Source organism: Balaenoptera physalus, assembly GCF_965194825.1.
Source record: "Balaenoptera physalus genome assembly, chromosome: 1".
NCBI classification, from domain to species: domain Eukaryota; kingdom Metazoa; phylum Chordata; class Mammalia; order Artiodactyla; family Balaenopteridae; genus Balaenoptera; species Balaenoptera physalus.
This window is the reverse complement of record NC_138882.1, coordinates 76,505,185-76,532,814: the sequence shown is the minus strand read 5'-3', so window position 1 is coordinate 76,532,814 and position 27,630 is coordinate 76,505,185. Positions and strand designations below refer to the sequence as shown.

Here is a 27,630-nt window from a genome sequence, read left to right as displayed (position 1 = left end):
TGATTTTTTTTTTTTTTTTTTTGGACGTGGACCATTTTTTAAAAGTCTTTATTGAATTTGTTACAATATTGCTTCTGTTTTGTGTTTTGGTTTTTTGGCCATGAGGCATGTGGGATCTTAGCTTCCCAACCGGGGATCGAACTGCACCCCCTGCACTGGAAGGTAAAGTCTTAACCACTGGACTGCCAGAGAAGTCCCCTGCTCCTTGATTCTTGCCATCATTCATTGTGGTATCAGTATCCAAGTTGGGGGTGTGTCCAATCAACATTTACACCTAAAGATTTTTTTTTAAACTCATTTCTGATTAGCATTGTCTCACTCCACCAAGGACTCACACAGGATTTTGTCATAACCGGAAACTGCACCACCTCCAAAATCTAAAATCCAAAACTTCTTGTAGAGCATTTCTTGTTCTACAAGATTAGTCGATCAAGTAATCCCATTAAAATAATCTTTTGACCTTGTCGAACCACCAGGCTATTGAACTTTCTACTGTATCACTAGCCTTAAAATCCCTCCTCTATTTACTTCCCTACTTTCCCAGGCAAGACTCCATGAAACTGAAGTTTGATCCCTCACACACTCTCAACACTATTGACTCCTGCTCCCTCCAATTTATTCACAAGGCAAAAACCTACATCTAGTTTCACCAAGCAATTGAATATTTTAGAAGAGAATTCACAAGTTTTCACACAGGGGAGATAGGTTTCATGTTAAGTTTGTGATCAACAACGTCAAATGCATACTCAACTCTCCCCCAAAATTCCAGTAGGTTGTTGTAAGAAGTTTATGTTCCCATTTGTTGAAATAACTGAAGAACTGTCTCACACCTCCTCCTCAAGGTCTTGGATCTTATTTCATTGGGGGAAAAATAAAAGAACTTCAAACCTCCAAAAACTAACTCCTTCATATTTCCATCAGCAAATACTTCCTCCTCACTGGCAGCTCCCAGGGGTCTTCCTCCTTCGAATAATCCCCCTCTGTCCTCCTCACTGACAGTCTCTCCCTCCCTCCTGGCTCACTCTCCATTATCGTACAACCATACTCTACCTCTCTCATCTTCACAAACCTACCCTTTATCTCAAACCCTGCCCACAACTACCTCTATCTCTCTCCTCTCCTTTTGGGTCAAAGTTCTTTAAAGAATTTTCTTCACATCCAATCTCCATACCTTCACCTCCTATTTTCTATTCGCATGTGTATTTCTTTAAATATTTTTTCTTGCCTTTTGTTTTTTGAAAATGGGCTTAATTTTTTTTTTTTTAGTACAGCAGATAATATAGCAAACACTCATATACTCATGACCTAGAATCAAAAATTGCTAACATTTTTGCCTTTTTTTTTTCCAGATTCTTCCATGTTTTGTTGTTTTAAATGAATAAATCATCACAGGTAAAGTTGAAATCCCCTTTGCTCTCTTCCCTACACACATTCTTTTTATTACCTAGAAAATTATTACGATACATTTAGTTTACATCCAAATCATTTTTTATACTTTACTACATATAAATATATATCTTTTAATTTTTATTTTATATACTTTACTATATAAAAAGAAATATCTATCTATATTTATGTATACATATATCCATAAATAATCTAAATCTAGTTTTGTGTATTTATTTTAAAACATACATAAAATGGAATGATTCTGAAACTTTCTTCTTTTCCTCAAGTTTAGGCTTTGAGGTCTCTCATGATGATTCATATTTATCTATATCATTCACTGTAAATATTGTATTCCATCATATGTGTTCAAAATCATTTATTTGAGAGGCTGCATCGTATGGTGATTAAGAGCAAGGGCTCTGGAACTAGGCTGCTTGGGTTTAATCCAAGCACCTATCACATACTAACTGTGTGACTTTAGGCAAGTTATTTTAACTCTCTGACATCAGTCACTTCATCTAAAAAATGTAGTCAGTACATGTAGCTGCATTTTTGGATCAAATGAGGATTAAATGAGTAACCTACGTGAAGCACCTAGTTCTTTCATGACCTATAATAAGCATGCAATACTGGTGTGACAGTAGGAAAACAGATGGCACACTCAAATTTGGATAATTTGACAAAGGCTTACTTATACAAGGACTAATTACAAAAGTGTAGGCAGAGAATAGGGATGCCACAAGGAACAGGTCAGTAACCCACGGCAGCAGGAGAGAGAGTGAGCTGTTAGTACTCCTAGGCCAGAACAAAAACAGATACATCATTAAGAAACAAATAAATCATTACAAATGAATTGAAATCTGGCTCTGCTCCCTTTCTCAGTCTTCTTCCTTTCCCTTTTCCAAGGGAACCGCTAATAGGCATCTGGTTTGTATCCAAATTATATTTTTAAACTTTTATATACACACAGATGCAGATACCTAAACCTCTTCAAAGAAAGAGGTTACCAGAACCTAGGGTAGAGTTGTGTAATAGAGATCTCCTTCTAAGAGGAGCAGGGTCCTTTCAGTGAAGGACACAGCTTGGGATGCCTTCAAAGGGAGGGAATCAGGGGACTATATACCCTGACCTCTTTCTTTTCTTTTCCACCAATCTCTTTCCAGGGTTCTCTATTGGCCAAACTCAACCAGAAGCCAGAGGGCAAGGGAATCTCTTTTTTTGTTTTTTTACTTCTTATTACAAAATATTTGGATATATACAAAAGTAAACAAAATAGTATAATGAGCCCTCATGTATCAGTCATCCAGCACCAATACCCATTAAACCATGGGCAATTATGCACCCCCAACATCTTTAAGTATTTCTATATGTACAAGGGAGTCTCTTCTTAAGGGCCAATCTCCCAGGGCAGATTGCTTTTGGAAAGTGAGTAGAGTAAGCAAATGGCTTTTACTGTATTTGTCCTTTCTTCCTTTCCTCCTGTTTGTAATGCCAACTTGATACTGGAAGTAGAGCAGCCATCCTGCAACCTTGAAGCAACCAACATGAGAACAAAAGCCACAAGCTAAAAATTGTTTAGTGGAAGGGAAAAGCATCTGTGTCACTGTTGGCATCACATGGCCATTGTATCAGCCCAGAGAGCTTACTTCCAAACTTCCTGTTATTTAAGAAAAGCAAAACCCTTAATTTATTTAAGTTACTGTTTGAAATCAAGTGGAACAACTACCCTTACCCTCACCCACCTGGTATCTCCTTCTTAATCTGAAAGTCTTTCAACTCCTGCCTCACAATTTCCTCAAGAACTCTGTAACTGGTTCTTTTCATCATTCATTATGGCCTCAATATTCATGTGACATTCCCAGTCAACATGCAGTACTTATTGAGAAGGGTGCAAAGTGGATCTGGAGGGGAGAGTGTAAGATATCAAGCACTGTCCACCCATCTTAAGTCTTAAGTCCACCCCTCAAGTCTGCATTCACTCTCGTCCTTTATCTAGGAGAAAAGTTTGTGAGCTGAACACAGGGTACAAAGTCCTATCAGCTGCCATATCATCATGGGGAGAGGTCGATTTATTCATACTCTGACCTAAAACATAAAATGTTATTTGACATTTATATGTTTCATGTAAGGAAGTAAAGAGAAAAGGGGGAGAAGGAAAATAATTGTTTAACATAAAACATAGGTTCTACAATCTTTAATTCTGTAGCTGATCAAAAATCTAAGTTTGCATCATAGCTGCCTTCAACTACACATTCTATCTTGCATGAAGGAATAATAGAGGATGTCTTATTGGTGCCCTGCATTCCAATTATAGTCATTTCTGCCCCCTTTGTAACAACTCATTCTCCCCCGATCATTAGGACCAATCACTAAGTCCAGTAAAGTGACTCCCACTCTGCCAATTGGTTTAGCATTGTAAGAAGCCCCAAATGACCAACAGGCAGTCTCAGCTTCCAATTTCTTGGAGCCATGGAGATATTTCCTAGTAGAAGCAACCTACTCTTTGGCACCAGGATTTCCAAACCTAACAAGCCTAAGGTCAAAGTACAGAAAACCAAAATTATAAGCTGAGATGTTAGCTACAGCAGCGGGTGGGGTCATTTCTGCCTTTACTTCTTGGCTCCTGAACTCATGCATTCTATTTGTGGTGAAGCTGGCTTACAAATGGGCTGCTGGTTTGAAGCATGCATTGTATCTATTAGCACAGAAGCTCAATATTCAGGTAATCAACCTCCAACTCATGTTGTAACTATGCCCTCACCATGCCATTTAGCTGTTTTATCAAGCCAGTTACTTCTGGGCCCTGTGACCTACAGTAAAAACCAGTGATTTTCATGAGTATGAGCCATTATCACATACCTCCCTTGTCATACAATGTAATCTCTGATTGAGGGGCAGTGCTCTATGGCACGTTAAGGTGATAAATAAGGCATTTTGTAAGACTTTAAATGATAATGCTGGCAGAAATGCTGCAGGCAGTAAAGGTAAGCCCATACCCAGAATATGGGTCTATCTCTGTGAGGCAAAGTGCTGCCCTCTCTCCCTTCTACAGTTATGGTAATGACCATATCAGGGCATCAACAATGGCCTCTGCCTTTGACAAGTTGAATATTTTCACTCTGTGTTTGGAGAAGATAGTATACTTCAAAGTGCACACTCAAAAATGCCATCTTTACCCCCTATATTCATTTGAAATGTAAACTCTTTGTAGGCAAATTAAAAAAAAAAAAAAAAACAACCTGATGGATTATACCAGTTGCATCATCTGACTGAAGGAAGAATAAATAATCTTTGAAAAGGTCTTAAGGTCCCATCTTTCTACATGGAGGCTTATCTTTTTCCTCTTCTTTCCTTTCACTTATCCATCAATGGAGGAGCAGATATAAATCTGATTGGCTAGATTCCAAAGAATGGATTAGTATGTGTACTAGTGGTCATGAGATCTCATATGTGGTCCCTGCCTCCATGTGGTAAGCTGACTTAAGCAAGACATGATTTTGCAGTGAATGCCAGCCTTCATCCCTCGTCTCTCATTCTGACCTCAGGCTTGTATGAAGGGTTTACTGAATTAGGGCCTCTCGTGGAGCTGAGGTTTTTTCCCTTCACTACCCTTCATTTTGTTCTCTTCTCTTTTTCTGGTCTCTTATCTCTTCTCTCTCCTTTTCTCCTCTTCTCTTCATATTCTTTCTCATATCTCCTTCTCTTGATGGGATGCAGGACATGCTACTTCAAAATATGGCCCCTTGGCATATTGACTATTTTAAGCTGAAGGAGTTTGAGAAACTTGCAGAAGCAGGATAGTCTCTTTGACCTTCCCTCTGCCCTTCTCCCCTGAAGCTGGTCATAAGACCCTCGTATGAGAAGTGCCCTCCCTGTACCAGGAAGAATGGAGCATCCTTATCTCTAAGATGGAGGGACACCAAGAAGAACACAAAGCAAGAGACCTTGCAAAGTTTCTCCCGGTTTACTACACTTAGCTCATACTCTTTGCCCTATCATATTTCTCCATGACTTTCTACTTTTCATCGAATCTAGCATAAAAACACTCAGTTTCATTGTTGCTTCAGATCTTCACTTCCTTATGAAAGATCCCATGTTACATAAAACTTGTATTAAATAAATTTGTATGTTTTTCTCCTCTTAATCTGTTTTTGTCAGTTTAATTTTCAGATCCAGCCTAGGACTCTGAGTGTCAAGGAAAACTTCTTCCTCTCCTACATTCTTCACTCTCACCCCTCCCCTTCCTCTCTCCATCTCCAGCTGACCTCAAGATAAGTGGTGTTACCCTCATACATCAAGTCCACAGGACACCTTGCTAGCTGCTTCTCTTCCTGTTCTTTCCTCTCTGCTATATATCTGTGTGGATAGGAGTTTTAAAAATCCAACTCTTTCTTCTTATCTTATTCTCTGTATGGCCAGCCAAAAAACAGTAAAATTCAATATTTAAAATGTTCCTAACCAGGTCTTTAACAAAGTTTTCACTGAGGAACCAAGAGCTTGCAAAGTTATTAGCAAAATAATACTTCTGGTTTCCTTTTTGCTAATGATTTTGAAAAGCCTGGCCAAGGTAGGAGTATTTGCCAGAGTATTTTTTGGACAATCCTGGGTCTTCTGTCCATAAGAGTCTTAAATCCCCATTCTAACCCCACACAATTTTCAACATGAATAAATACCACTCTCTAATTACTTTGTGAAGGATTTATTTTTCTTGCTAAATAGTTCATGAATTAATGAACAAACAGGAAGATTTCTGATGATGATATTATACGAAAATGAGGTAGGGTCACCCATTTCATCACTGATGGATGTCAGGCAAATTCTTCACTATCACTACCTGGAGTAAAACAGAAGGGAAAATATTTCTCTAACAAAAAACCAATGGATTTGACCTTGATTCCACCCCCAGTTCTTCAGCAATATCACTGCCTCCTACGCAATCCACTGTGCTCAGAAGATACAACTGTTTTGAGGAAACAAGTTGGTTTTACTATAACATAGGAGCATTTCAAAGTCTAAACTAAATGTGGGTGGAATAAATCATAAATGTAATTTTACCTGGTTTAGTTCTCATAAGTCAGTTGGAAACTGTACTCTCATCATATGTCCTTGAAATCATGCCAGGTGGATCCCTGTCCAGAGATCTCCATGCAGCTAATCAATTCTTCCAATGGACACACATAATTCAGGTAAGAAATGACAGATAATTCAAGCCGTATAGGAAGCTTCATTCTCAGAAAGGCAGGAAGCTTAGATCTAATTCAGGGCAGTTCCTGAAATAACTGTGTTCTTCATAGTAGGCTGGATATCACAGTTGGCTAAGGAGTGCAGGTTCTACTGCTGGCTCCAAAACTGTAAGATTAGGATACTTATAATTCTCACTTCACAGGGTTCTTGTGAGGCTTAAATACAATAATGCATATTAAATATAACATAATGCCTGGCACAGAATAATGACTCATTAAATGTTAGTCATTGTTATTCACTTTGTACAAAAACAGAAGTAATTACAGTAGTCTCTAATCAAACCCAAATATCATAAAACACTTTGTTTTAATATTTTAGAGGTATCTACACACATTTATATATACACTAAGATTTGGAAATATCCAAAGTGTTGGACCCTTACAAGCATTTGGCTCTTTATTTACCTCTGTCTCATTCAACAAACAAATTTAAGAAAATGAAAGAATCATTAAGACAGAAATGCCAAGCTGTTTACCTTTTCTGCTTGACTGTTCATCTTGTTTTTTTTCCCACTTACTTTTTCCACTCCCAAATCTCTTACTCCAGATTTCTGCTAACTGAACTTGGTTCTCTAGATTTTCTGAAAAAAATTTCAAAGAAGATTTATTTATATTTCTTACACATTTTGGAGAAAAAAACAGTCACAAACAATTTATGATCTAGTAAATGCCAGGATTGTCATGGAGATGAAAGGAAATCAGCATTTATGACAGGACTGGCTAACAATAAAGAAGACATTGGCTCCTTTTCTCTTTCTGAAAAGACCAAGAATACAAAGGTCAGGTGATCTTTTCTTTTTCTCAGATTCAGTAAAGATTTAATGAGTCCTTACTGCATGCCTACCCCTTCCCCAAATTGCTTAAAGTTTTACAAGTGGTAAAAAAAAATTTTAAAAATTTACGTGACAGAACAAACTTTACCTAACACTTCATGAAGCAGGCAGTCTATGTTCACAAGAGTCCAGAGAACTGTGAGGCAGGAGAGAAAACAGCAAGTTTTTAGGGTAAATGAACAAGGAAGAGAAAGATGAAAAACAAGCAGGAAACAAGGAAAACATTTGAATTGCTGGGAAATTAGGGACTTGTCACCTGGATGGCATGATTTCTGGGCAGGTGGAATACTTAAAAAAACGTGGGACTTTAAATGTTAGTTTTTGGTTTGGGGATGTAATCTCCCAGTTTACTGAGGAAAGGCCACTTTCCTTGTCTGCTTTCTACCAGTGTTTCCAAAGTGTGTTCAGTGGAGCACTGGTTCTGTAAGATGTCAGTGGGCTTCTTGTCAAATAACTTTAGGAACAAAGTTTAAAATTAAATTGACCAATTCTTTTCACCAAGACATCTTAGAGCTTTAGTTGTGTTAGAGTAGGAGTCAGGGATGGGTCCACAAGTTCACATGGGGATAGATGGGCTAGCTAGATCAGATGCCAGAGTTAGAGACAATGTCTTCAGATGAAAACATTGCTCAGTGCTTGCATACCATTCCTTGCAACTGCTTTGACCACTGCATCCATTACCAACTACATGGACATTACTTGTTTGACCAACAGGTTTTTGAGTTCCACATCAAAGACAAACTCCTTGCAGAATAAAAACAGAACAGACAGAAAATGGAGCTCATCACATCTGGCTTTTTATTATTATTTTTTAGTCGCAAAAATCTATGCAAACAAAAAACGCTTAAAACTCAACAAGAAGACAAACAACCCAATTTAAAAATGGGCAAAAGATATGAGCAGGCACCTCACCAAAGAGGATATATAGATGGGAGATAAGCATAGGAAAAGATAATCCACATCATACAAAACAGTGAGATATCACTGCACACCTATTAAAATGGCCAAAATTCAAAACACTGACAATACCAATGCTGGTGAAAGTGTAGAGTAACAAGAACTCTATTTCATTGTTGGTGGAGATGCAAAAAGGTAAAACCACTTTGGAAGACAATTTAGTAGTTTCTTATAGAACTAGACCTACTCCTACCATACGATATAGCCATCATGCTCCTAAATATTTATCCAATTAAGTTGAAAATATCCCTCCACATAAAAACCTGCATATTTATATTTATACAACTTTATTCATAATTGCCAAAACTTGGAGGAACCAAGATGTCCTTCAGTAGGTGAATGGATAAATACATAAACTGTGGTAAACACCCAGGCAGTGAAATATTATTCAGTGCTAAAAAGAAATGAGCTATCAAACCACAAAAAAGACATGAAGAAATCTTAAATGCATAATACTAAATAAAAGAAGCCAATCTGAAAAGACTTCATAATGTATGATTCCAACTATAGGACATATGGGAAAATGCAGAACTATAGAGACAGTAAAAGGATTGGTGGTTGCCAGAGGGTTGGGGAGAGAGGGATGAATAGGCAGTGCACACAAGATTTTTAGGGCAGTGAAACTATTTGGTATATATATATCTGTCATTATACATTTGTCAAGACATATAGAATGTACAACACAAAAAATAAACCTAATGTAAACTATGGACTTTGGTTGATAATGTTTCAGTGTTGGTACATTGATTGTAACAAATGTATCACACTGGAGAAATGTGGAAACTCTGCTTTTTGCTCCAAACCTAAAACTTCTCTATAAAGTCTATTAATTTTAAAAATATATATACAGCTTTTAAAAATGGTATTTTTAAAAAATCAAATCAGTCATGTTTTCTGTCATAAAGAAGTCTATGTGATAACAAAATATTTCACATATTGTGTGAACATTATCATAGACAACTTCATCCGTTAAACATTCATCTGGGATAGGTATACCAGGTAAGATTATTAGATAAAAATATGTTGATTAAAAAAAAAAACCACAAAAAACCACTTATCTGTGTAAGGTACCCTGCTAGGTAAAACTTTAATTAAAACAAATATAATCCCTACACTTTGGGAATCACGTTCACTCAGATAATCCTATCTTAAAAAGAAAATTTAGTGATACTTTGTTTTAAATTTAAAGAATAAATTGAACAGCTGGCTCCTATTCTATTGACACCACTATTAACCTTCATAAATTATCAAGTGTACAAGGTGAATCCTAAAGAATATTGATTAAACCAAGCTTATATTTGTCATTTGTTAATTTAAACTATGTCTAGTTATTCATATTTATGATGACTTCTAGATATTCTTTAATATGATGACAACATTTTGTCATGGATTTCAGTTATATTTCTACCTTTATCATTTGATTTTCAACTTGTTTATGGTATTTTTTTTTTCTCCAAATAATTACATGAGTGACAGTTTTCAGTCTTTTGATTAAAGTTTCTGTCTTGATGTAATGCTCTATTTTCTTTTGGTTCCTTATATGGTTTACTCTTATAGATTTATATCTTCAGTTCATCTGGAATTAATTTTTTGGATGGTATTTTTTAAATGTTTTGCCAGTTATCTTTACTACACAGCTTTTTTTGTAAAATATCTGTATGCACCATTTTTTGTAACATTGACAAGTTGCTGCCTCTTTCACATGATAAGACTCAACTATTCAATCCATTTTCCCTGTGGAACAGAACAAAACCACTCATGACTTTACACTTATGCCTTTTTTGGATGAAGAAACACAGTTGCTATAGGATGTCCCCTGGAAGATATCATCACTTGGCACTTATTTCACTGCAGAGGGAAGAAATTTGGGGCCTAGATCAGAGCGCAATCAATATCTTTCTACATGTTCTCTCCTATAAATCATAATATTAAACAAAATCATTATTTAAGACTAATATTAGTACATACATATATATATATATATATATATATATATGCTGATCAGCATTGTGAATCTATAAAATGAGAATACTCTATGAAATGTTTCCTGAGCATTCTTGTTCACTGGGACTTTTTTATTTTTTTCTATGTTTGCTTTATTAGACATCTCCTTCCCGGGATTAATATCACCCCATACAATTCACTTTGGGAAATAATGCTGGGAGAGGTGCAGAGAACCTGGAACCTTGATGACATCATGGAGCCACTGATGGAAATAATTCTGAACCTGAATTCTACCATTGTTTGAGACTTCTCATGTGTGATTAATTAATTCTTATTGCTTAAAACTGCTTGAATCAGGGCTTATGTTATTTGTAATGCAAACCAACGGGTACAAAAATTGGTACTCAGAGTACGGTGCTGTGAATAACAAATCCTAAAATGCAGAATCGTGTGTAAGAGGCTGGACATGGGGCAATGAGGAACACACTATTTATAATGTTGGTTTGTGTTGACCATTTGTTGTACATTTGTACAAGATAAAGAAAAGCTGACTCTAAAAGTGTGCAATCTAAAGAGTGAGGTGGGAAATGTGACTTAGCTATAGTCTGTAGACCAGGTGGACTGAGAATCTGGTAATTTGGAGCTATGCAAAACTGGTTAGAAAAACTGAATCTGACCCATGAGTTCTTAATCTTATCTCCATATATCTCACGTGCTTTGAGGCTCTGTTAACAAAATTCAGAGCATACATGTATTTGGATGGAGAAAAGAAATTACATCTTTCTTTTCACTAACCTCTAACTGAAATTTAGCATTTCCTTTAATTATAAATGTAGACCAAACAAACAAACCAACTCACAGGTGGGTCTGTGTGATTCCATTTGCTATCCATAGAATTCACAGATACTTTCATATCATATTATAGTTATTACAGATGTCTCAAAATATTATTTAGTTAACTACTTTGAAATTTCAGTAGACTCACTGCTAGATATTGAATTAATTTTGAATATCCTAAATATTAAATTTAATGAATTAGTAAACAACTATTTATTAGAAATATGTTTTTATATTTTCATGTCTATATTTCAATCTCATTTTTCTTGTAACCCTATGCATTTTATTTTATGGACTTAAACACATTATTCCATGTCTGTAAGTGTCACGGAAGTTCCAAAGGAGTTAGTGGCATAAAAAAGGTTAAGAACAATTACCCACAGTAAAATTAGTGAGAGAGAAGATGGGAAAGTAGGAAATTTAGGAATGGGATTGTGGTAAAAGACAAACATTGCCTCAGGCTACTCCCTAATAAATGTTCTCCACCTTACAAAAGGGACAAAGGTATTTATTGTGAAGATGCATCTGGGAAACAGCTGGGGACCAAGAAGTGGATTATGGCGGTGCTTCCACACCCAAAAGTATTGTTTATAATCCCTCAGACTGAGGTCATTCATGTGAAGGCCAGAGGGATGGGCTGAGGTCAAAAGCTTGTTGCCGGGAGCCTGGAATTCTCAGACTCTATCTGGACAGACTTTATGACTCTGAGTGGTAAATAGATTTGCAGCTCACTAAGTTTTTATAATATTTTTGATTATTTGTTTTATTCTTTATTGAAGTGTAATAAGTATAAAGAAAAGTGTTACAAGGCTACAGATCTATAAATTTTCAAACTGAACACACCTATATAACCAGCGTCCAGATTAGGAAACAAAGTGCTAAGAGCACCCCAGTGGCGCCCCCTTGAGCTCCCTTCCAGTCATACTCCCCTATTGTCACTTTTAATAGCATAGTTTAGTTTGCCTGCTCCTGTACTTTCTATATAAATGGGATCATACAGTATATACTCTTCTGTCAGTCTTCTTCATTAAGTTTGGGAAATTAATCCACATTTTTACATGTTTGTTCAATTGCATTGTTGTGTAAGCAGAGGTTCTCACAGTGTTTTCTATGTATTCCGGGGGTTTCTGGGACCTCTTCAGGGTGCCCATGATGCCAAAAGCTCAGCCTCTGTGCATAGGTGCCAAATCAAAACTCAGAGACAGAATTTTGGGTGAAGTAGAAAAGAATAGCTTTATTGCTTTGCCAGGCAAAGGGGGACACAGCAGGCTCCTCCCCTCAAAAACTGTGTGTCCCAACCTGGAAGGATTTGGTGAGGAGTTTTATAGCAATAGTTCAAGGGTGGGTTTGCTGATAAGATTAGGGTGTGTGCAGGGCCTGCATTCCTTTAATCTGGCCTCAAGTAATGTCTTGATGAGCTTATCTGGTTACTTTAATCTGGCCTCAGGTGGTCTTCTCTGGAATGAAGAATGCTACATCTTCTATTTGGGAGATTTCAGTTCCATAAAGAGCTCAAAGATATTGTTATGTGTATCCCTTGAGATGGAACAGGACCCTGCCCCGAGGCTGCACTCTTGTTTCTTGTCTTCTCCTCCCTTGTCTCTGCATCCCCTCCCTTCCCTGATTAGCAACTATTTGAACCTGCCCTTTGGAACTCAGGGAAGGTCATGGAGGCTGAACAGAAATGCTTCCTTGCTCAGGAGCCCCACAGGGTCCTGCTCAGTTTCATCCATAAAGTCTCAGTCATTTTCTTAGTAAAACTAAAATATCATTTGCCTTTTCACTGACATTCTCTCATGAGTGTACTGTGGAGTTTCCTAGAGGCTATATGACATGTAAAGGTACTTAGGTATTCCCATTTTTTAAAATTTCTCAGTCTTAATTTCCAATAATGTAAATATTGATAGATATCACCCACATAAACAAAAACTCCTTGGGTTTTGCAGTAATTTTTGAGAATTTAAAGAGGTTCTGAGACCAAAAAGCTTGAGAACCATGACTGTAATTGTGAGATTATACCATAATTTAGTTTTTCATTCAGTGTTGATGAGCATTTGGGTTGTTTCCAGTTTTTAGCTGTTATGAATACTGCTTTTATGAACATGACTTTTGGTGAACATATGGACTCATTTCTGTTGGATATATATACCTGGGAGTAGGATTGCTGGAACATACAGTATATATTTAGTTTCTAGTAGATAACATCAGTTTTCCAGAATGTCTATATCCACTCTCACCACCAGTTTATGAGTTTCAATTCTGTATTCTCACCAACAGTAGGTACTGTTTATCTTTATCATTTAAATTATTCTGTTGGTCATGTGGTGGTAGTATATCAAGGTTTTTCACATGCATTTCTCTGATGACAAATGAAGTCAGGCACCTTTATATACGTATGTTAACTATTTAAATATTGTTTTGTAAATTGTTCAATTATGCTACTGGGTTGTGTGTTTTTTCTTATTGATTTGTAGGAATTCTTAACATTTTAAATGTTTTTTCTGTATCTATTGAAATGATATGTTTCTCTGTCCCTTTTTTTTTTGTCAATGTACATTACACTGATTAATTTTTTAAAATTAAACTACCCTTGAAAAATTAGGTTAATGCTACTTGGTTATGATGTATATCTATTTCTGTATATTGCTGGATTTGATACGCTAATTTTTCAAAAGGCTTTTGCATCTATGTTCATGAGAGAAATTCATCTACAATTTTCCATTTTTGGAATGTCCTTTTCAACAAGGTTATGTTGGATTCTAAAAATGAGTTGTAAAATGTTCCTTCTTTTCTAATTCTCAGGAAAATGTTGTGCAACATTGGTGTTATTTCTTCCTGAAACATCAGAAAGATTTAACCCATTAAGTCATCCAGGTTTGGGGTTTTCCTCTCCCCCTCCAGTTTTATTGAGATATAATTGACATGTTAACATTTTATTAGTTTCAGAAGTACAGTATAATGAATATATATGTATATTATATATATAAATGATCACCACAATAAGTTTAGTTAACATCCATCACCTCACATAGTTACAATCCTTTTTCCTTGTGATGAGAACTTTTAAGATCTACTCTCTTAGCAAGTTCCAAATATACAATACAGTATTATTAACTACAGTCACCATGTTGTACTTTACATTCCCCAGAAGTTATTTATCATATAATTGGAAGTTTGTCCCTTTGACCACCTTCACCCATCCCCACCTGTGGCAACGATCAATCTGTTCTCTGTTTTATGAGTTCACTGTTTTCAGATTCCACATATAAGTGAGAGTATACAGTATTTTTCTTTCTTTATCTGACTTATTTCACTTAGCATAATACCCTCAGGGTCCATCCATGTTGTCCAAAATGGCAGGATTTCCTTCTTTTTATGACTGGATAATATTCCATCATATATATCATATATATATATATATATATATATATATATATATATATATACACCACATTTTCTTTATCCATTCATCTAACCTAAGCCACTTAGGTTGCTTCCATATCTTGGCTATTGTAAATAATGTTGCAATGAACAAAGGGGTGCATATATCTTTTCTAATTAGTATTTTTGTTTTCTTCAGATAAATACAGAGGATGGAATTGCTGGATCATATGTTAGTTTTATTTTTAATTTTTTTGAGGACTCTCTATCCTGTTTCCCATAGTGGCTATACCAATTTACATTTCCACCAACAAGGCACAAGTGTTCCCTTTTTGTCATGTCCTGGCCAACACTTGTTATATCTTGTCTTTTTGATGATAGCCATTCTAACAGGTGTGAGGTGACAGCTCATTGTGATTTTGATTTGCATTTCCTAGATGATTAATGATATTGAGTGCATTTTCATATACCTGTTAGCCAACTGTATGTCTTCCTTGGAAAAATGTCTATTCAGATCTTCTGCCCATTTTTTAAAAAATTGGACTGTTTGTTTTTTTGCTATTGAGTTGTATGAGTTCTTTATATATTTGGATATTAGTCCCTTATCAGATGTATGATTTGCAAATATTTTCAGATATTTTGTGATTTTCTTTATAGCAGGATCTTATTTTATTTTATTTATTTATTTTTAATTTTTTCTTTACTTTTATGGCTGTGTCGGGTCTTAGTTGCAGCACACGGAATCCTTCATTGCAGCACCTGGGCTTTTCTCTATTGTGGCATGTGGGGTTTCTCTCTCTAGTTGTGGTGTGTGGGCTCCAGGGCACATGGGCTCTGTAGTTGTGGTGCGCAGGTTCCAGATCGCATAGGCTCTGTAGTTTGCGGCACACGGGCTCTCAATAATTATAGCACGTGGGTTTAGTTGCCCCACGGCATGGGGGATCTTAGATCCCTGACCAGGGATTGAACCCACTTGCCCAGCATTGGAAGGCAGATTCTTTACCATTGAACCGCCAGAGAAGTCCCTATAGCAGGATTTTAAATAACAGATTTAATGTTTTAGTAGATATCAATCTTCAGATTCTACTTCTTTGTCTGTTTTAATAAATTGCCTTTTTGTGGAAGTTATTTTATCAAAATTTTCACATGTATTTGTATAAAGTTCTTCACAGTATCCTCTTTTCATCCTTTCGATGTTCATAAGATCTATGGGAATATTGTATTTTTTATTACTGTTATTGATAATTTTTTTACCTTAAAATATTTTTATTTCAAAACAGTTTCAAGCCTACAAAATTACAATAATAATAAAAGAATTCCCATATTTCTTAATCCAGATTCCCTAATTGTTATTTTTTTCACATTTGCCCCCCATTCTCTCCCTCTACACACACACATACACACACACACACAACTTTTCTCTGCAATGATTTCCCATCAATGTAAATACTTCAGTATGAGACCAACCAAAATAAGGACACTTACCGACTTTATCACCCTCCCAATCAGGAAATCAATTTAACATAACACCATTAACCAATCCACACACCCTATTCAAATTTTACTAACTATCTAAACAATGTCTTTTTTCTTTTTGTTACAGAATCCTTTGTGTGTGTCAAATTTAATCATCACGTCTTATTGATTTCCTTTAATCTGCAACAGTTCCTCTTTTCCTCTTCTCATGTCTTTGACAATCTTAAAGAGTTCAGCTCTTTCATTCTATGAGGTGCCTTTCAAACTTAGTCTATCTGATATTTTCACATGGTCAATTCTATGGCAAACCATAGAATTAATGCTATGCTCTTGTGGTAGTCTGAATAATGTACCCTCAAAAATGTCCATACCCCAACTCCCTGTGAACCTGTAGCTTTACATGGGACTTTTCAGATGTGTAGCAGACATTTGGTATCCTGAGGCACTTGCCTCAGTAGGTGCATCAATCCAATCAATCACAGGCAATAATTTAAGTGTGATATCATTGCATTCCATAAATTACTAGCATTCCATTTACCATGGTCAGAAGCTCAGCACTGAGTTCAAGCCCAAAGACATGACCAAACCAATCTCAAAATTCTACCTTTGAGCAACTCTTTCTGGGGACAATCAGTTTCAATTTCTGAGTAAATTAGGGTTCAGTTAGGAGGTAAGAATCACATGTAATTTTTAAAGAATGTGATATGAAAAACTGTTAAATAAGTTTAAAAACTGTTCACAAGGTATATTTAGAGACAAGAAAAAGCAAACAAAATTATCACTGAGGTAGAAACTGCAGGAAGCAGCTACCAACTCTAGGAGGACAAAGGGGTAAGGCTGGAAAGATTAAACTGAACAGCTTAGAGGAGTAATCTATAACTGTAACCCACACATCTGAGGAGGGAACACTGCTCAATTGGTGTTTGTGTCTCCGAGCTCCATGGAGGGGCACTTAGGACTCGGACCAAGACCTCTGAGGAGCAAGCCTGTCCCATGGATCTATCGTGGTTTCTGAGATGTCCCCCCACTCTACTAAACATGCTCAATATGTTGGCCACGGAATGTTCTGTGACTTGATTTTGCCCATGAAACAAACACCAATCATGTGTACAAAGAACAGCTAAACTGCAGGATTACTCTCTTCTAATCAACAGTAGAAAAATAATTACAAATGGTGCTGAGTTTTATGTGATGTGAGTCTTTGAAGATGATTGCTGTCCTATCCAGCTGAAAATTGGGTTTTATTGTTACCTGTGCTTAATTCTCCTAAGAGAGAAAACTAAATAAGCTTCTTGCTTACTCCATAATGGCCCTTCAAGGCCAAAAGTTGTTCTGCTTTTCTCATCCGCTTCAGTTTTTTTGAAAAATCATCATTATAAACACTGGTCATTTATTTAAGTGATGTGAGTGACAGGACAGCAGGAGTGATAGTCCTAAGTGATAACCAGAATACACCACTGTCACTCTTTCCACTGCTAGCAGCCTGGTCCAAGACACCAGCATCTCGCATATGAATTAGTAACTTAGCCTCCTAGATGTTCGCCATTTCTACACACTTCTAAGTGTCCCTTTCAATCTGTTCTTAACACAGCCACCAGAGCGATCATGCTGTGTTAAAAGCTAGGTCAGAGTATGGTTACTCCTCTGTTAAAAACATCCTGATGACTTCCTATCATGCTGAAGAAAAGGCAATGCTGGGGTTATAATAGCCTTTAAGGTCTCGCGAGACATGCAGATCTCCCCTCCATTCCCTGGCTCAGTGACTGCTACCTTTCTGACCTTGCTTTCCACTCTTCTCTCCTCACTCACCTGTCCTAGTCACACTACCCTCCTTGCTGCACACTGTCCACAGAGGCAGGCATGTGTGAACCTCAGAGCACGTGACCTCGCAATGCCCTCTCCTGGAAAACTCTCCCCAGATATCTGCATGGCTTTCCTCCACATCCTCCTTCAGAATTTTACTCAGATATATTTTCTAAGTGAGACTTTCTCTGTGATTCTAATTAAAATTTTAACACACACACAGACCTTCTGTTCTTATCCTCTTCCTGCTTTATTGTCTGACTTCTCCCACAAAGATCTGAGTTCCATAAGGTCAGGGATTTCCACCTCTCTCTTTTTTTTTTTTTTCATCACTGAATTCCCAGTATCTTCCAGATACCTGGCTCATAGTATGGCATTAACAAATATTTACCAAATTAATAATTAGATGAGCAAATATATAATAAACTAACAATTATTGGCTGGTTGGAAGCAAGCCTCTTCCATCTCTTTTTAAATTTTAAATCATAACAGGTGGTACTGAAGAAATTTACCTCTTAGGGGGCCCTGACAACCATATAATCCTGTGCATTTGTACAGTGTTTTAAAATTTGTAAAATACCTTTACATATATTTATGTAACTAGAGCCTCAATAACTAGAGCAGTTATGTTTATTTTTCTCATTTTCCAGGAAAGAAGATAGAAGCACGGCCATGAGGGTGCTTGCTGAAGTTTGTGTACTAATAAAAGACAAAGCCTGTGTTCATATTATGATGAACTGGGAGGGAAGGATGACTTCTGGGAATGAGGGAAGGAAAACCTCAGATTTTGTGATCCCCAAATGTAATCTCTTGGGAAAAAACACTTTGCCTGGAGTACTTAACAATAGTAAAGCAAACAATGTTCCAGGAATAAACATTGGGTCTATTTTTAGTCCAGTGGTATGCACAAGGCTACAGTAAGTCTGAAGGAATGTGTTTTGTATGATGAAGAATAAACTGAACTTATTTGGTACTGTTTCCTTTTATCCACTCCCTCACCCTTGAGTCCCGAAGACCATTTATGCTTATTAAAGCTCTGTTATCTTATGCACTGGGAATAAACAAATGGTAAAATGAGACAAAGGCTGAATGGGAAATCTCTTTGGTGTTAAAATTGGTGACTTAAAATATATGGAGAATATCAGAACTTCCACCTTCCCTTGCTATTGCTACATGTGCAGAAGCAGAGTATTTCCACAACTATAGTAGTTGATATAACGTAAAAGATGTACTTTTCATATTTAAGGGCAAAAATCAGAGAAGTTGAAATGCAGAGAAAGTTTTAAAAATAAGTTATGAGACCTAGATTCTAGACCCATCTTTCCTGCTAATTGTGTACCTTGAGTAATTAATTTACTCTTACTAAACTTCCATTTGTTTTGTTTTGTTTTGTCTTGTTACACTTCACTTTGTTTTGTTTTCCTGTAAAATAGGGTGGGGATGGGGGGACAGTGAACTAAGTGTCACTTAGTTTGATTTAAGATGTACCACTATAATTCTTTGATAGGTTGTTTTATGGAAAAACTATGGGATGGAGACTGGTCAATTTGTCTAAAATTTAAAGTAGGCACACAGCTTTGGTATCTCTTCATTCATTGTTCATACTCAGTGATATCTTCCTGTGTCTTTTGAAGGAAATATGTCTGATATAGTTCTGGTATTGTTTTCTCCAGACTCTTAAAGATCAGTACAAACTGGTTATGGGACACCTAGTTTTGTACTCAGTAAGTCTGGGTACAATAATGGCTGTGGTTGGAAGTTTGCCATGTGTATTAGTATAGATAGGTATATGCCTCTTGAGAGATTGGGAGTCAGTGGGCAACAAGGCAGTTCACTAGAACAAAGTGAAGCAACATGTAAGAGTGAAAGTCATTAAACAGAAGACATGCCCAGGCACTGAATCTTACCTCTTCAGTCTGCTGGTACGCTGTGACTCCCAGTTGATCAACTAACCAGTCAATACAATAACGTATTGCACACAATTGATACTACAAGAGTTCTGAGGAGGGAGAGATGATTACAGACTGAAGTCATTAGAAAAGATTTCAGAGAAGAGGTAGAATTTAAGAAGGAACTTGAAGAAACAGGAGAAAATGCATAGATGGAGAAAATAATAACAATGTTTGTGATGTGAAGGACAGCATAAGCCCAGATGGAAAGAACAGAAATGTCTCTAGGAGTACTGGGGCAGATCAGATTAACTAGCACCAAAGATTAAGGTTGGAAAGCAAGAGGGAGGAGATATGGAGATGTATGTGTATGTATAGCTGATTCACTTTGTTATACAGCAGAAACTAACACACCATTGTAAAGCAACTATACTCCAATAAAGATGTTAAAAAGAAAAAAAGAGTGGGAAGCAGTGAAGACATGTCTGTAAAGGTAAATTAGGTTGAGACTGAGGATGGTTTAGAAAAGAAGTCTGAACTTGAGATTGTAGAGTTCAAGAGGTTGCAACCTGGTGACCCATGACTTGGAACTGACTTTCTGATATCATTTCTTCCTTCCTCCACTCTTTTCTTCCTTCCTTCCTTCCTTTCTTTTGCTTTCTTTCTTTCTTTTTTATTTTCATAGGATTTTTTAAAAACAGGATTTGAATGCAGTAGGCTAAGCATGTGTTATCCTGTTTATGATAGTTTCCACCACTTTTTAGAAACACTTTTTGTTTTGAAATTATTTGAAAGTTATGTAAGAGTTATAGGAACAATAAAGCACTTCTTCATATCCTCCATCTGTACACACACATAGAGACATCTACTTTTTTCTGAATCATTTGAGAGTACATTACAAATATAATAACCCTTTATGTCCTAAGAATTCAATATGCATTTCCTAATAACAAGGGCATTCTCCTATAAAACCACTGTACATTGATCAAATTCAGAAAATTTAGCATCAATATAATAACATGATTTATTATACTGCCTATATTCAAATTTTATGTTCTCTATATCACTTTTTCCCTAATTCAGGAGCCAATTCAAGAGCTCTAGTTTTTTTCATTGTCATGACGCTTTAATCTTTTAGCCCATTATGACCTTGACATTTTTGGAGAGTAAGGGTCAGTTTTTAGAATGTTACTCAATTTTTAAAAATATTTCTTCATGGTTAGAATCAGGTTATGCATCTTGGACAAAAATACTACATGAGTGATGTTTTGTTCTTTATGGTACCTCATATCAAGAGGCACATGGTTGGTGACATTAACCTTCTCCCATTATGTGTCCCATTATTGGTGATATTAGCTTTGATCACTTGATTAAAATGATGTCTGTGAGGTTTCTCCGTAGTAAATTTAACCATTGCTTAGCTTTGTAATTGATAAGTGGGGAGATGTTTTGAAATTCTGTAAGTATCCTGTTCCTCTTTAAACTTTCACCAAATAGCTTTGCCATCTATTGACGATACGTGAGCAGGCTATTTCTTTGCTTTAAAAATTCCAAGTGGTGGCAGGATTCTTTGGAAATTTCTATGTGAATAATCATGTTATTTTTTAAAAATATATTTCAATCAATCAATATTTATTCATTTCCCACCCCAAAACTTTTATTTATGTTTCTTGACCTACTATTTGCTAGGACCTCAAGTACAATGTTGACTAGAAGGGATAAGAGCAAATATCCTTGTTTTGCTTTGGATCTTAGGGACAAAGTTTTCTGTCTGTTCATTGTAGGATTTTAATAGATGGTCTTTATCAGAGGAAGTTCCTTTCTATTACTATTTTTCTCAGTGTTTCTTAATCATAAATAGGCATCAATTTTCAAATTTTTATGCATCGATTGAGATGACCATATTTTCCCCCTTTATTCTACTAAGATGGCAAATTATTGGTTGATTATCATTAGACCAAACTTGCATTCCTGAGATAAAACTCACTTGGAACTAATGTATTTTTCATTTTATAAATTTCCTGATTCAATTTTCCAATATTTTCTTAGGGATATTAGCAGGTACGTTCAAAAGAGATATTGACCTAACACTTGTAATAAATATACTTTGTTACATCAGTTTTGCTGACATCAAAAAACTAGATGTGAAATGTTCCTTCCTCCTTTATTTTAGGAAGCGTTTGTATAGAATGGCTTTATTTATTTAATAAATATTTTATAATTCACTTGTGAAGACATCTAAGCCAGGGGTTTTCTTTGGGAGAAAAATTTTGATAAAATCAATTTCTGCTTTAGTCGTCTATTGCTGTGTAATAAAGCACACATGCATTTACAGGCTTAAAACGATGACAATTTATTGTTTCTCAAATTTCTGTGAATTGTCTGACTTTGTCTGGGCTCACTCATATGTTTGTGCTAGGAGTCCCAAGATGGCTTCACCCCAAGTATGTTGGTTGGGGCTGGCTGATGGTTCAGCCTTTTCCTTCATGTTTTCTTTCATCCGGAGAAGTCTCAGAAGGGTGTTCCAAAAGATTAAAGGTGGAAGCTTCATGGCATCACATTCTGGAATTCTGTCAGGCCTCAGTAGTTATACACCATCACTTCTGCACATTTTATTGATCAAAGCAAGTCACAGGGCCATTCCAGATCAGGAGCAGGGGAAGAGACTCTGCTTCTGAATGGAAAGAGTAAAAGGACATAAAGAATATAAGGGGTTGTTGCAGCTAGCTTTGCAAATAACCTACCACAGTCAATTAAGGCCAGAATAATCCATATCCCTTCCACATGAAAAGCATACTCGCACCTCTTTCAGACCTCAAAATTTCATCCAATCAGAGCATCAAGCTTAAAGTCCATGATCTCATCACGTAAATCTTGTCCAGATATTGATGAAATACTTTGGATGTAGTTTGTCGTGTAGTTCCTCCGTACTCTTAATGCAGAGACCTGTGAACTAAAGATAACATTATCTCCTCCCACTCATACAAGATATAATGTTGAAAGAGGAGTAGGATATTGGCTATAGATACTCCATTAAAAAGACAAAGGACAGGAAACTCATGGAACTGCTGGTCTGTAGCAATTCTCACCTCTAACCATATATGTGTTAATTCTACCTTCTACAGGCATAAAGAATGTTTCTTGATTAGGGCCCAGTACTAATCCCTGAGAGAAGTCCCCTAACCCATAGTTCTTCTCAGCTCTTGGTTTTTCTCTCTGGGTGTCAGTACTGTGCTCTAGATATCTTTCCTTTTTCAAAGGAAATGGCTGTGCTTGTAGCTGACTAACTTTTTCAGCTTGCTTTCAGCCTGAAGAAAGTTAGGGTCCCAGAGATCTCTTTCATTTTCCATTGTCTTTGACCCTTCTTAGTATAATCTAATAGCCCTTCCTTAAAAACTTTTTGGGATTTCTATGTATCAGGTTCTAGTTCATTCCACAAGATAAAATCCATTTACACAATCCATTTTCAGACAGACTTCCCTCTACTTGGAGCAGCATGTCAGGACAGTGCCTTTGAGGTTCTTAGATGCTCTTTTGCTTAGCTGAGAGAGTATAGCAAATATCACCTTAAATCTTTCAAAGAATTTTTAAAAAGGGTTTTACACTCTTGCCCTTGATTTTATCTATATCCTGGGGTGATCTGTTACTTTGAGAAACTTACATTAATTATAGAGACTAGAAATGTGAAAAAAGGTTCATTTTCTAAACTTATGTATCCTTGGTCCATATTTCCTCTGAATTGTTTGGAAACTATTACTGCTCTAGATTGTTTCTCTTTTCTCATACCTTATGCAACTTAAAAAAATTGATACTTTCAAACTTCTGCTCGAAAAACTTCTTCTCCTTGCTTTACTACAATCTATTTTTTCACACAAAATACAGAATGATCCTTGTAAAAGTTCATGACAGTGGTCCACCTCTAACACAAATAGTATTTTTGAGTAAGTTTTAAAAGGCTGTCTCTTCCTGAAGACATTTGCTGACATCTCATGGAGAATTGTAATGGGTATATATATCTACAAATGTGAGTGGCAGCTTCTGAAGTTGTACAGTGCAAAATCTGTATATCTCTATGACTGGTTTTGCATTATTCCATGCTCAAAACCTTCTGATGCCTTCCCTTCACAGTCAGAAAGCAATAAAATTGAAAGTCCCATGTATGCAGACTATATAAATAATTCCTACAAACTAATAATGTAATTGGTAAAACACTTGGATAGACTCTCTACAAAGAAAGATATAAAAATGGTCAATACACACAAAGTATTCAACATCGTTAGATGTCAGAGAAATGCACATTAAAACTCCAATGAGATAGTTCTATGCACCCACTAGAATGGCTAAAATGAAAAAAGGCTGACAATACCAAACGTTGGAGAGGATATGGAAGAACCAGAACTCTTATGTTGCTGAAGGGAATAAAGAAGGATACAACTCTTTTAGAAAGCCGTTTAGCAGTTTTGTTTCATTTAAAGTCAAAAATACACTTACCCTATGACCTAGCAATTTCAGTTTAAAATATATACCCAAGGGAAATGAAAAGATATGTCAACACAGTGACTTGTACGCAGTAACGGCCAGAGGAAATAATTCAAATAAATACTAATGAAAATAGATAAATGATTTTGGTACGTTCATACATTGGAATACTAATTAATTAGAAGTAAAAAATAGGCTAATCATACATGCAAGAACCTGGATAAATTTCAAAAAACATATTGAGCAAACAAAGACTTACCAAAAGAATGTATACTCTGTGATTCCATTCATATGAAGTTATAGGATGGGTGAAACTAATCCATGATAGAAAAAAATGAGACTGTATGCTTCAGGAGGCAGGGTGGAGACTGACTGGAAGTGGATATGAAAGAACTTTCAGGGGTGATGGAAACATTCTATACCGTGTTTGAGATGGGGTTACAAGGGTGAATATAATTATCAAAATGTATCTAATTCTCTACCTAAGATCTGTGCATTTCACTGTATACTAACTTTATTTTTAAAAGAATCAGGGGCTTCCCTGGTGGCGCAGTGGTTAAGAATCTGCCTGCCAATGTAGGGGACATGGGTTCAAGCCCTGGTCCGAGAAGATCCCACATGCTGTGGAGCAACTAAGCCCATGTGCCACAACTACTGAGCCTGTGCTCTAGAGCCCATGAGCCACAACTACTGAGCCCACGTGCCACAACTACTGAAGCCCATGTACCTAGAGCCCATGCTCTGCAACAAGAGAAGCCACCGCAATGAGAAGCCCATCCACTGCAATAAAGAGTAGCCCCTACTCACCACAACTAGAGAAAGCCTGCGCTCAGCAACAAAGTCCCAAAGCAGCCATAAATAAATAAATTTTTAAAAATTTAAAAAATAAAAAAGAATCAGTGCCTGGGTCCAACACGATCCTTCTCCTGGCTGCTTCCCCCGTCCCATATCCTACCACTCTACTCCTAACTTACAGTGCCCCAGGCACTATGCCCTGCTTGTTCCTCAAACCTACCAAATACACTCGCCCATTCTTTTTTTTTTTTTTTTAATGTCTGTTCAGTTCTTCTGCCCATTTAAAATAATTAATTAATTAATTAATTTTTGGTGGGCTTTCTCTAATTGCGGCGAGTGTGGGTTACTCTTCATTGCGGTGAGCGGGCTTCTCATTACGGTGGCTTCTCTTGTTTCAGAGCATGGGCTCTAGGCACACAGGCTTCAGTAGTTGTGGCACACGGGCTCAGTAGTTGTGGCTCACGGGCTCTAGAGCACAGGCTCAGTAGTTGTGGCGCAAGGGCTTAGTTACTCTGCGGCATGTGGGATCTTCCCGGACCAGGGATCGAACCCATGTCCCCTGCATTGGCAGGAGGATTCTTAACCATTGGTAATAGTATTTACCAGAAGAAACTTGAGGTCTACAGTCAGGATGATAAAGCCCATGTGCTCCATGACAATGGTTTTGCAGTTTTAACAAAGTAATATCCATACACAGAACACAGAATCCTCCAAAGTCTGTTCCAAGTTTCATTCCCAGAAATTACTTCAATGAGTAAATACTTTCTAACTAACTTGCAGCTTCACTATGTCCTGCTAATTCATTATGCTGCACTTGCTCAGGAATGATCTTTAAAGCATTTAATGTAGCAAAGTTTATCAAACATATTGTTCCCCAACTGCTTGAAGTTTATCCTACAACAGCTTCTATGACTCATGGAGAAAGCAAGCTATAAGGATTACAAGTGATTTTTTAACCTTTTTAAAAAACAGAATAAAAAAAAACTTTAGTAGAAACAGTAACATTTACAAGAAGTAAAAAAGAAAACAAATTAAAGAACTCAGAAAAGAAAATAAGCGCAGTTTTTCCTCAACTCTGGTTTTGACTCACTGCATGCTTGGTGCCAAAAAGCAAGCAACAAAACATATTCATGGAAAAGAGTAATCCATGAGAGCAAGACTGAAGACTGAAGAATCAAAGGACTCCATATAACAGAATCATCCAGAGGGTTTAATTAATAGAAGGCTTTCATTATAACAGTTAATCTATAACAAGTCCAATGACATGGACACTAAAGAATCATTGTCCCAGGCTTCATTGTCATTGGGAAAGGCTTGGTTCCATAATAGACATCTAGAGTTCCACCTCCTAACTATTCTCCCTCTTTTCATACCCTATAAAGGCACACAGACATTAGATTCATTTCCTTCTCCCTGACTCCCTTATTATCTAGGTAGACGGGGGTGAGAGAGTACTGGAGAGAGATGATCTGAGAAATAAAACCTTAGATGATGACATTATTGAATGTACTCTGCTGAATAGATTTCCTCCAAATAGCAACAGTGAAAAAGATGTATTCCGGAAATACATCAGCAATTTTATAGCTTTAAATCTCTTCCAATATTTTTCTTGGAAAATAATCTGTGGTCTTGCTCTTTTCACCCACCTCTACCTTTCAAGCCTTATTCTCTCTGATAGTCCCTCGTGTACCCTGAACTCTATTCACTCATCTACCTATGGACTTCCAAGCATACCCTATATACTTGTTCAAGAACCCTTGCCCAGAATTCTCTTCTTCCCACATGATAACTTGTAGGAATAGTTCTTTTGAAGTTTCACAAAGCTTGCATCTCTTCCAAAGAGGCTTCACAGTTGTCTCTTTTTCTTTTAAAATACTACTGTAAGAATTTCTGCTTCTAACAAGTTAGCACTGATGTCATTTTGCTTTCATAAATGTCTGATTCCTCAAACATTGTAATACCCTAGAAATCAGTAACGACAACTTTTATATTTTTGCCTCTCCTGAAATTCCTGGCATAATGTTTATTGCATCAGTATTGAGAAGGCAAAAGCAAATCCTAGCTTTTACCACTGACTACCTATGTAAATTTCAGTACAGTATTTTATCTCTTGGAAACTCTGATTCCTCATCTGTAAAAATGATTACAAAAATGTCTATTTCAAAGAGGTGCGGTAGGGACTCACTATGACAGTATATGTAAAGCACTTGGAATGGCACTTGATCCATGGCGTGTGTTCAACAAATGATAGCTTAAACAACTTCTGTGTTCTGTACGGTTGAGGTGTAGTAATTATCTTCTCCAGATAACTCATTCAGATAATGTCCCCAATTAGGCCTGCAATTAAAAGCAGGACAGCCACCTGTGAGAAAGAATACCTAAGTACTTAATGACAGCTCTAATCTGCAAGAAGGACAGCTCTTCTTAAGGTGACTTATTGTCACCAAACTCACTTGTCTCTATGAACAATTTACTCTGCAAGAGTCTAGTATTACCTGTCAATTCCTCTGGGATTTATTGCAATGATAAACTTTCCAAACAATGGAAAGTCTTCCCAAGGGATATTAAATAGCTATCTGGATAATTTAAAGAAAAATTTGATGG

The 27,630-nt window shown here is 36.6% G+C and overlaps 1 long non-coding RNA gene across 1 annotated transcript; it reads right to left on the bottom strand.

The window, feature by feature from the left end:
- Positions 1-22,042: 22,042 nt before the first annotated feature.
- On the bottom strand, positions 22,043-22,706 carry LOC309639283. Its single transcript, XR_014251573.1, has 2 exons — positions 22,556-22,706; positions 22,043-22,426 (listed from the first exon to the last, which is right to left on the bottom strand). It is a non-coding gene; the product is annotated as an uncharacterized lncRNA (long non-coding RNA).
- Between the last annotated feature and the right edge of the window lie 4,924 nt (positions 22,707-27,630).